We start from the raw sequence: 9,857 nt of genomic DNA on the forward strand, positions 1-9,857 counted from the left end.
ATTCTTCTTTGTGGTTGTCTGAGTGGGCAAAATTCTTCTTTTATATAGAAACAATGGGTGCAAACTATTGGATCTATTCCATGAATATCCTTGTAATCCCATGCAAAGGCATTTTTATGACATTTAACCAAGTCCACGAGTGCCACCTTTTGGGTATCTAAAAGATCACTATTGATATTCAAACATTTATTCAAATAAACTTCTATTTTATAGTAAGATCAATTTGGGATATTTCAGAAAAATTAGAAGTACAGACTTCCTGTGGCAACAAAGTATGCAATATATCAGTGGCTGCACGAAAGTCTAAATCTGCAATATTTGGTACCAACTCCTGCAATTGTTGTTCTTGTGTCAACTCATTTGTCAAAATTTTATAAAGAATTGAGTCTTCATCATGTAATTGCATGAATGGCCCTTGATTAATCATCATAAGGTGATTAATAGAGTCAACTCCCTCAGATTCTTCTCCCAAAGTAGGCCAAACGGCTTGTTGTTGATCAAACTAGGGTTATGCAGGTGAATAAAAAGCTAATGTTTTTGTAGAGTTCCCATCTAAAATAGTCATATCCCCTTATCTAAATCCAATATATGCATCAGCCGTGGCAAGCCAAGGTCTTCCCAAAATCACTGGATATCCTCCTAGTGTTGCCTTTGGAGACAGAATCATAAAGTTTGTATGGTATTCCTAGGAATCCAAAATAACAACCACATCTTCAATCATACCATCAGGTCGCACTGTAGAGCTATTAGCAAGCTGTAGAACTATGGGTGTGGACCTTAGACTATTGATTTCAAGTTGTTGCATTACTTCTCTTGTCATCACATTAATGGCTGCCCCTAAATCAATTAAAACATTCCTTATCTGGTTGCCATTAATGACTATACTCACAACAGGACTACCTGGATCAGAATATTTAGGAATTGAAACCTTTCCTAACATAATATCTACTAGTTGACCCATCACATGCACTGTTTGTGGATCCTTCTTCTTCCTGTCAGGTTTATTTAGACATGCTTCTCTAAGTGCCTTACTATATATAGGAGCATATTTTATTGCTTGCAATAATGGAATTTTAACACAAACATGTTTCAGTTGATCTATGATATCAAAACCTTGCTCTTATTCTGTAAGAACTTCCTTTTCTTGCAATCTCTACGGAAATGGTGGTAATCTCTTCTTCTGAGGTATTGTGGCTATTAGATTAGAGATTTATTGTTCTTCTTGTACCTCAGTGATAATTGGAGGAGATGGATTAGGTAGAGTTGTCTCAGATCGGAGGTGAATATCACTTGTGGATAGAGAATAGGTTGGGTATTGATTAAGATCAGTTGAATAAGCTTGTTGTTATTGCTGAGGTTTAATATTAGGATTTGGCATTGGCTGAGTGGGCAACTGCATTGGTTTAGGTGGAACAATAGTGGTTGCAGGGGGAGGCATTATTATAGATGGTTGTGGCTATTGAATAGGTTGTTGATAACCAGAAGATTGGGTAGTCCATGGCTGACCCCCCCTCCATTGAGGAGTAGGTTGCCAATTCCCTTGAAACTGGCTGCCTTGGCCTTGAGAACCATACCAGTTTTGATAATTACCAAAGTTCTGAGCATATGGTGATTGCCATTGATTATTTGGTACATAATAATTTCCACTACAACCAGAAAAAGAAAGTGGATCTGAAGGCATACCTTGGCTTTGGAAATTTGGCCTTCTTTGAGCAAAATAGAAAACTTGCTCATCCTCACCTTGTATTGGCTTGAAGTCAGGAACCTCAACATTTGCAACCATTTTACATCTACAATCCTTTTTCTAATGTCTACAATAAGGGCAAAATTCTGCAAGAAATGCATCAGCTTCTTCATGCTTATTCTTAGTTGAGAGTGTATCCAACTGAGTAGCCATATTGTTTATAATGTCCTCCTTAAAGTCCTTCAGCAAATGGCTAAGTTTCATTCTAGAAACTCCAGTACCAGATGTTGATCAAGGCGCTCCTGGCTTAAAACGCCTGTTCTTTTTAGAAGCAGATCTAGAATACTTCTTACATATTTGTCCTATTTCAATCCACGTGGACTGTGTAATGTCGCCTCCTCCCATAAGATCCAAAGAATCAGTGCATTCATCACTGATTCCCCTCAAAAATATCAACTTGAGGGAATATTCATTTAGAGTACTATGCTTGGACTTTTTGACACTAAACATAAACCTTTCCAGATAATCTTCAAGACTCTCATCTTCTTTCTATGTCATTCGAAAGATATCATCCCCATGACGATCAATGCCTCTACAATAATCTCTATATTTTGCAAGAAATAATTGTTTCATCTCATCCCATGTATTGATTGTGCTACTACCCAAGCTCATAAACCATCTTAGAGATGATTCCTTCAAGGTGGCAGGAAATATTTTGAGTCTATGGGCATCTGTAGTATAATAAAAACTCCTACAGAGAACATCAAACTCAAATAGAAATATGTCTGGATCCTCTATCACTAATCCATAGAATTTAGGGAGGGAAGAAGCTGGAATGTTCTTGAGATTAGCCTTATCATGCTGATCAAATATGGGGAACTCAAATGTTGGATCCAAAGGTGGTGGTGATGAATTATTTCCACCAGGAGGTGGGTTTCCTTGCATTGAACTTGTGGGGGGAGTTACTATTTGAAATTCTTCTTCTTGGGGTCCAAAGAGGAACTGAAGACTACCTTTTGGAAATTCAGATTCGGGGTGGTTCAAATTCTCTGGGGTTTGATAAAGTTCAGCAAAAGGATTTATATCTGAGGAATTAATTTCTGCATGATTAGGATGGCTGGGCAAAAATCTACCTAGAACATCTCTTCTTCGCCTATGCATGCAAATTCATGAATTTTTTTGAACAATCAGGTATGCCAAAAAAACAATTAACTAAAAACTGAAAAGACAATAATCATAATAGGTTCTTAGTTAGACACCATCCCCGGCAACGGCACCAAAAATGTTCAACCCAACAATAAGAATAATAACTCTAGTTGAAGTCTCAACCCGATGTTTGGACATTAACTTGGTAAAGTCACTATTTCTATAGCTAGTGTTCATTTGATTCTCAACCTAGGGACGTAATACTTGAAATGGGTCCGCACTATGTATGCACTAAGTTCCTGCAATAGCTACTTTGCATTATTGCAGCAACTAACATTATATGGAAAAGATAAGCAAGAATTAAAACTATTGAAAGGCTACAGGAAACTTCTGCATTAACATAAATTCATTTAAGCAATACTAGCTAAGTTCAATGCTGATAAACAGAAATTACTTTGTTTTGGTTTGGCTGCAGGAACAGTTAGTGGATGCGCTTCCAGTGGCTGCAGGAACAGTCAATGCAAGAATGTATACTGCAGCTAAGGAAAGAAAACTAATCTTAACAAATGCACAAGAACACTCACCAAGTGGGCCCCCTTGGGTGAGTGATTCCAGGCTTTCCAAAAACAGCTCTAAGTGCTCAGAATAACATATTTTTATTCATCATTCTTTTGAAGTCATTACATGATTCAACATGAAAACAAACTCAGAAACACTTGTAAAAATCCTCTGCTCTGCTTTCTCTCTTTTTCTATCTAACCTTTGAGAAGAGATAAAGAGATTATTTTAAAAGAAATCATCTACTTCTAACAACATAGACCACACTGAAGAGAAAAGGTGGATAATTGATTGAGAAAGAAGATAGTTGGAGTTAAGCTATAGAAAATGCGGATCTAAACCGAACCAATTCCCACTTGAGTTAGACATCATTAGTATCACGTGATTGCTTCTCCTATTCCGTTCCTTATGCTTTTCAGCATTTTTATTGTTCGATCTTTCAGTCATCTTCTTGAATGTCTCTTCCTGCAACAGGCGTGATAGGCGAGCTTCCACCGTAGCATCATTTATTCCCTACACTTCAAAAGAAATAACATACAAGAACATACATACATATTTTATTTAATTAGGACATCTATTAATTTCACGCATGATATTATCTTAAACAATCCGCATGGCAACAGGAATGAATAACATGGTTGCAGGAATAAATTGGAAAAGACAAAACATGTTTTAATAGGTTCAGGATAACATTTGAAATACATATAGTAAACTTTTGTTACATCATTACTATTATGTACATCAAAATATGACAAAAGCTCAAGAATTCTAAGGATAAAAATATGCCAATGTCTCAACTCAGTAGCTCGATTTTGATCTCTTGGTACTTGCTCCAATGTGATAGTTGTAAATGATTCTTTGAAACTATCCACTATCCTTTTATATGACACGAGTTTATCATCCTTTGTTTGGTATTCATCAGTGACTTGTCGGACGACCAGCTAGGAATCTCCATATACATGTAGCTCTTTTAGATTCCATTGTATAGCCAACCTGAGTCTTATGATCAAGGCCTTATATTTTGCTATATTATTTGTGCATGGGAAAGTAAGCCTGTATGACTTTGGGATGCTATCACCTTGAGGTGTGATAAAAATAATACCTGCCCCCGAGCCATGTCCGGTGTATGAGCCATCAAATATAGCTTCCAGGGTTGTATAGCTGTGATCATGAAAATTTCCTCATCTAAAAAGTTGGAAATAAGAGGATGGTCGCCTTTGAGTGGTGCATCAACCAACTGATCTACAATAACATGTCCCTTGGTAGCTTTACATTCCACATACTCAATATCAAATTCACTCGGGATCATAACCCATTTAGCCAAGTGGCCTGTCAATGCTACCTTGTTGAGTAGGCACTTGAGTGGATCTATCTTGACAATAAGTTGTACTTTGTGTGTTAACATGTAGTGCCTCAATTTGGTGGTTGCCAAGACAACTGCTAGGCAAGCTCGCTCAATAGGTGTGTAATTGAGTTCATAGCCTACCAATGTTCAAGAGATGTAGTATACAACACATTCCTTTCCTTACGTATTATGTTGTGCAAGAAATACTCCTAATGTCATGGTTGTAGCTGAAATGTATAACAATAGAGGTCTACTTGGATCTGGTGGAATCAACAATGGTGCATTCATCAGGTAGTCTTTAAGCATTTGGAATGCTTGCTGGCATTTTACATCCCATTGAAAGAAAATGTTCTTGTGTAATAGATAGGTGAAGGGATGATATTTATTAGCCATTTGTGCAATGAATCATCGAATGGATTGTAGCCGCCCTTGTAGTGTCCTTAACTAACTAATGTTCTTTGGAGGTGGCATGTCCATGATTGCCTTGACTTTGGCAGGATCTACCTCAATGCCTTTACTTGAGACAATGTATCCTAAGAGATTCCCTGAAGTTACTCCAAAGACACATTTCTTTGGATTGAGATGAACATGATATTGCTCTAATCTGTAAAATATTTTATCCAGTATTGCAAGATGACTTTCTCTTGTTAATGATTTAGCAAGTAAATCATCCACATAGTCTTCCATTATCGTGTGCATCATATCGTGGAAGATAGTAGTCATATCTCTTTAATATGTTTCCCCTGCATTCTTTAGACCAAATGGCATCACATTCCAATAGTATGTTCCCCATGGACATGTGAAACTAGTTTTGTGTTGATCCTCTGGAGCAATTTTGATCTGGTTGTACCCTGAAAAGCCATCCATAAGAGAAAGAATTGCATGACCTACTGTTAGATTGACAATCATGTTGATGTTTGGTAATGGAAAGTCAACTTTAGGACATGCCTTGTTCAAATCTCTGAAGTCCCTATAGATACGGATGCCCCAATTAGTTTTACCAGTCGGTACAATATTGGAGATCCACTCTGCATAATCGATCGGTCTGATAAAACAAGCATCCAAGAGATTTTTAAGTTTACCTTTGACAAGGACGACAATCTATGGGTGTATCTTTCTGAACTTTTGTTTGACATGTTTAGATCATTCTGCTACAGTTAGGTGATGCATGACCAAATCTGGATCTAAGTTTGGAATGTCTAAATGAGACCATGCAAAGTTGATTTGGCGCTTCTGGAATAATTCCACAAATTTTTGATGTTCTTCAGTAGTTAATAGAGATGCCAAATGTATTTTGTGAGGAGTCTCGGGAGTCCCCACATTGAATTCTTTTGTTTCTTCTATTAGGATAGTTGATCTCTCCTGATTTGTACTAAAGGGGAGGATGTCAAACCTTTCATCCTCAGGTGACTCAAAGAGGTTTTCACCTTTGGATACGCTCTTTGTTTTTACTTTGTGGGATCAAAAAGTGCCACCTTGTGGTTTTCACTAGAAGATCCATGTTTTATTGTAATATTTTTGCAGCTGAAAGGTTTGGCATCTACCCCAAAGTATGTTGTGTTGTTAAGTTCAATGGCAAACCCAACTTTATAATCCCCGCTTGGTATGTTATCCCATAATTCTAAAAATTCTATGAGTGCCTCATCGTTTCGTAAATGGTCAAGGCATGGGGGATTTGGTTGGTTCCATTCAATGAGTTTGGAATGAATGAGAGGCATTACTTCATCAATTAAGTTGAGTTCGTAGGAGGTATTAGTGAGGGTTAATACAAAGGAGTGAAGTGCATCGATGGTACTCTCCTTGTCAAATTCGGGTGTGGGATTCAATGTAGAGCTTGTGGAAGTTTCTGCAAGCTTAGGAACCCAAAAAAAAATTATCCATGTTTCTCCATACACTGGTATATCTTTACGAGGTGGTGGAGGTGATGTTTCTTCCTCATCTGAAGTATTTAGATTCACTGAATCCCATTCCCACTCATGTGAGTCTATTTCAGAATCACTCTCTAGCATCCGATTACTATACCAAGCTGGGACGTCCTTTGAATTGAATAGTACATTAGTTATTGGCTTATGTACTATTGGACGTGGGGTTTTTGGTGTTGTTAGTACTACTGGTGTTATTAGTATTGTTGGTGCTACTAGTACTATTGGTGTTATTGGTATTGCTGGTGCTACTGGTACTATTGGTTTTACTGGTACTACTGATATAGTCAAGGATTGCATTCTTGGAGTAATTGGCTGATACTTGGGTTTGTTGGGTTTCCATTTGAATCAAAGTTTGGGAAGAGATTCTCTTTGAAAACCTAGTCCAATTTTATCTCTTGGTTTCAACTCAGGTTGTAAGGGCTCTTGTTGTCCTTGTTTGCAAGGACCCAAAGCACTATGGTCATCATAGCCCATTCTTTTCATTATAGTGAAGCCTTTGCCATATTGCTCAGTGGGGAGCTTAGCCTTCAGACTTTCTTTGTTGATAGAGTTTGTTGATGGGAATGGGGCTTGGGATAGACTAGCCTAGTCTATGCTCTTTGATCCTCTCCTTGGATCACCAGGTGTTCCAGTCATACCCTAGGGTCTCTAGGTCTTCCCTTTCTTGTGGGATCCCCTGACCTTGCCCAATTCACCCACCAACAACATGTGATTCTTCTCCTAAGCTCTCACCTACTCACAAGCTTAAAAAACCCTTACATAGGATAATAAGGGTTTAACTCTTCCTACACCTTCTCAGGTCCTAGCAAGGATAGGATAGGTCTTTGACATGTTTCTCCAACCACTCATGTTCCCCCAAGAGGTTTTGACATCCCTTCTTGTTACCGATTTCACAATTTTGCTTTTTTCCTACAAAATAGGGCTACAAGGAATGAACCCCTATCAAGCCTCCATTCCCGACTTTTAGGGCTTCCTCTTGCAAAAAATGCCAAAAATTGTAAAACTTCCCAAAGGGATTTCTATTCATTTATCAAAGGATCAAGGATTTTCCTAGTTTTGGGCCCCCAAGTGTCCGTACACTGCCCCAGGTGAAATTAAGGGTTTTAAAGGGTTCTTTTAGGCCTGCCAGGGTCACAGAGTTGGTTTGCTATCTTCGCCACCTTGTCTGGATTTGTCGAAGCTATTCCTTCTCACCAATGATGCTCCACACACCCCTCTTCAACTCCTCCAAAGGGTGCCTCCTTCCTTGTCCTTCCTTTCTCTCACGGACCTCTGCAACATTGACCCTTCCTAGCCCGGCACAAACCAATCTTGCCTAGGAGTGGGTTTTTGAAAGGTTTTCCTGCATTCTCCAGGGCCCTGCTTCCTTTGAGATACTGTATAGGGTCTTTACTCCTATACCCCATGGTTTCATGGTGTTTCCACAATGGGGATAGGAGTTACCAACCCATTTTCTCAAAGGAGTCCAAAACTTGACAGTGAAGAGGTAATTACAAAATATTTACAAAACACACAACACCTGCAAAACAAAACCTAATATAAATGCTCAAAATGAAAGTATAAACACTATACAAGACTCTCAGCACAGTTTAGTTTCTAGAACAATCCATTATCAATCCTTTAATGCTCCATTTGTGTCGACTGGCAACAAAACACAGTCACAATCAAGGTATTTTTCCTTTGGCCGTACTCTGACATCTAGCCCCTCATTTTAGGGTTTGCCACAATTTATAATGTCTTTGCCTCAGTTTTTGTGCCAAGGTTAGGGTTCCCAACACTAAGCTAAGGTTATGACCAATTTGGTGGAAAAGTTGCATAACAACTTTGAAAAGTTGTCATGCAACTTTTTGCAACTTTAAAGCAACTTTTGCAATGTTGCTTTTCTTGGCTTTTAGGCCTTTATTAGGCTATCCTCTGGACACAACCATGCCAAAAGGACCCCAAACTCATCAATAGGCCCACATTCCCTCAACCCCAAGAGAAAACTCAACCTAGACTTGTGAACCTAGGACCTAAACAAAACCAATGAGCTCTTGGCTCTTATTACATTACATGGCTTCATGAAGAAGAAAAATCACAACAAAAACAAATGGTGGGAGCCCTTAGAAGGGTGCTCCTGCACCATACTCCCCCTCTGCACAAAACTAAGGAACTAGGGGAGAGATGAGAGTCAGATCAATACCAAGTTTCTTGAACCTGCCCTCTTCAACCCAAGTAGCTTCAGACACAGGTTGACCTGCCCACTTCACCAAGTGTTCCATGTAGACCTGGTGTCTAGTAGACTTCTTCACCCTTGACTCCAAGATCTGCTATGCTATTGGCTGCTTCACTTGAGGCAAGGCATTCACATCTAAGTCTTGCAGCACCTTGGCCTGATTCTCAGTCTATCCTGCTATTTCACCTTTGTATAATATCATATCAGCAACATTGAAGACTAGTGATATGACCAAATCTCAAGGAAGATCCACCTTGTAGGCGTTCTCACCATATTTGGACAAAATTTTACAAGGTCCTACCCTCTTCATTTGCAACTTAGTAGGCTTTTCACTTTGCATTCTAGCTTTACTTAAATGGACAATCACATAGTCACCCACTTTGAACTGAACCTCCCTCCTTTTCTCATCCACTTTAGCTTTCAATTTTTGAGTAGACTCTAGGATGGCTCTCTTGACCTGTTCTTGTACTTCTTGGATGGTTTGAGTGAAGTCATCTGCTTGCCCACTCTTCATCTCCATTGAACCAAGTTCTCTTAGTTCATGCACCCCTCTAGGATGTCTGCCATAGACCACCTCAAAATGACTCCTTCCAGTGGTCCTATTTACACTATCATTTTAGGCATACTTAGCTTGTGGAATAACTAGATCCCAAGTCTGCCCATACTCCTTGGTTAGACACCTTAGCAAGTTGCCTAACACCCTGCTAATGACTTTAGTTTGACCATCAGTTTGTGGATGGTAAGCTGAGCTGAATGATAGATTAGTTCCTAGTCTTCTCCATAAGATTTGCCAAAAATGGCCCATGAACTTGCTATCCCTATCTGAAACAATACTTAATGGGAGTCCATGAATCCTTACAATCTCCTTAAAGAAGAGATGTGCAATATAATTAGCATCATGAGTAGTTCTACATGGAATGAAGTGGCTCATCTTAGAAAACCTGTCTACCACCACATAGATGCTATCCATACCTGTCTTTGTCT

This window comes from Cryptomeria japonica, chromosome 2 (genome assembly GCF_030272615.1).
Source record: "Cryptomeria japonica chromosome 2, Sugi_1.0, whole genome shotgun sequence".
Taxonomy (NCBI): domain Eukaryota; kingdom Viridiplantae; phylum Streptophyta; class Pinopsida; order Cupressales; family Cupressaceae; genus Cryptomeria; species Cryptomeria japonica.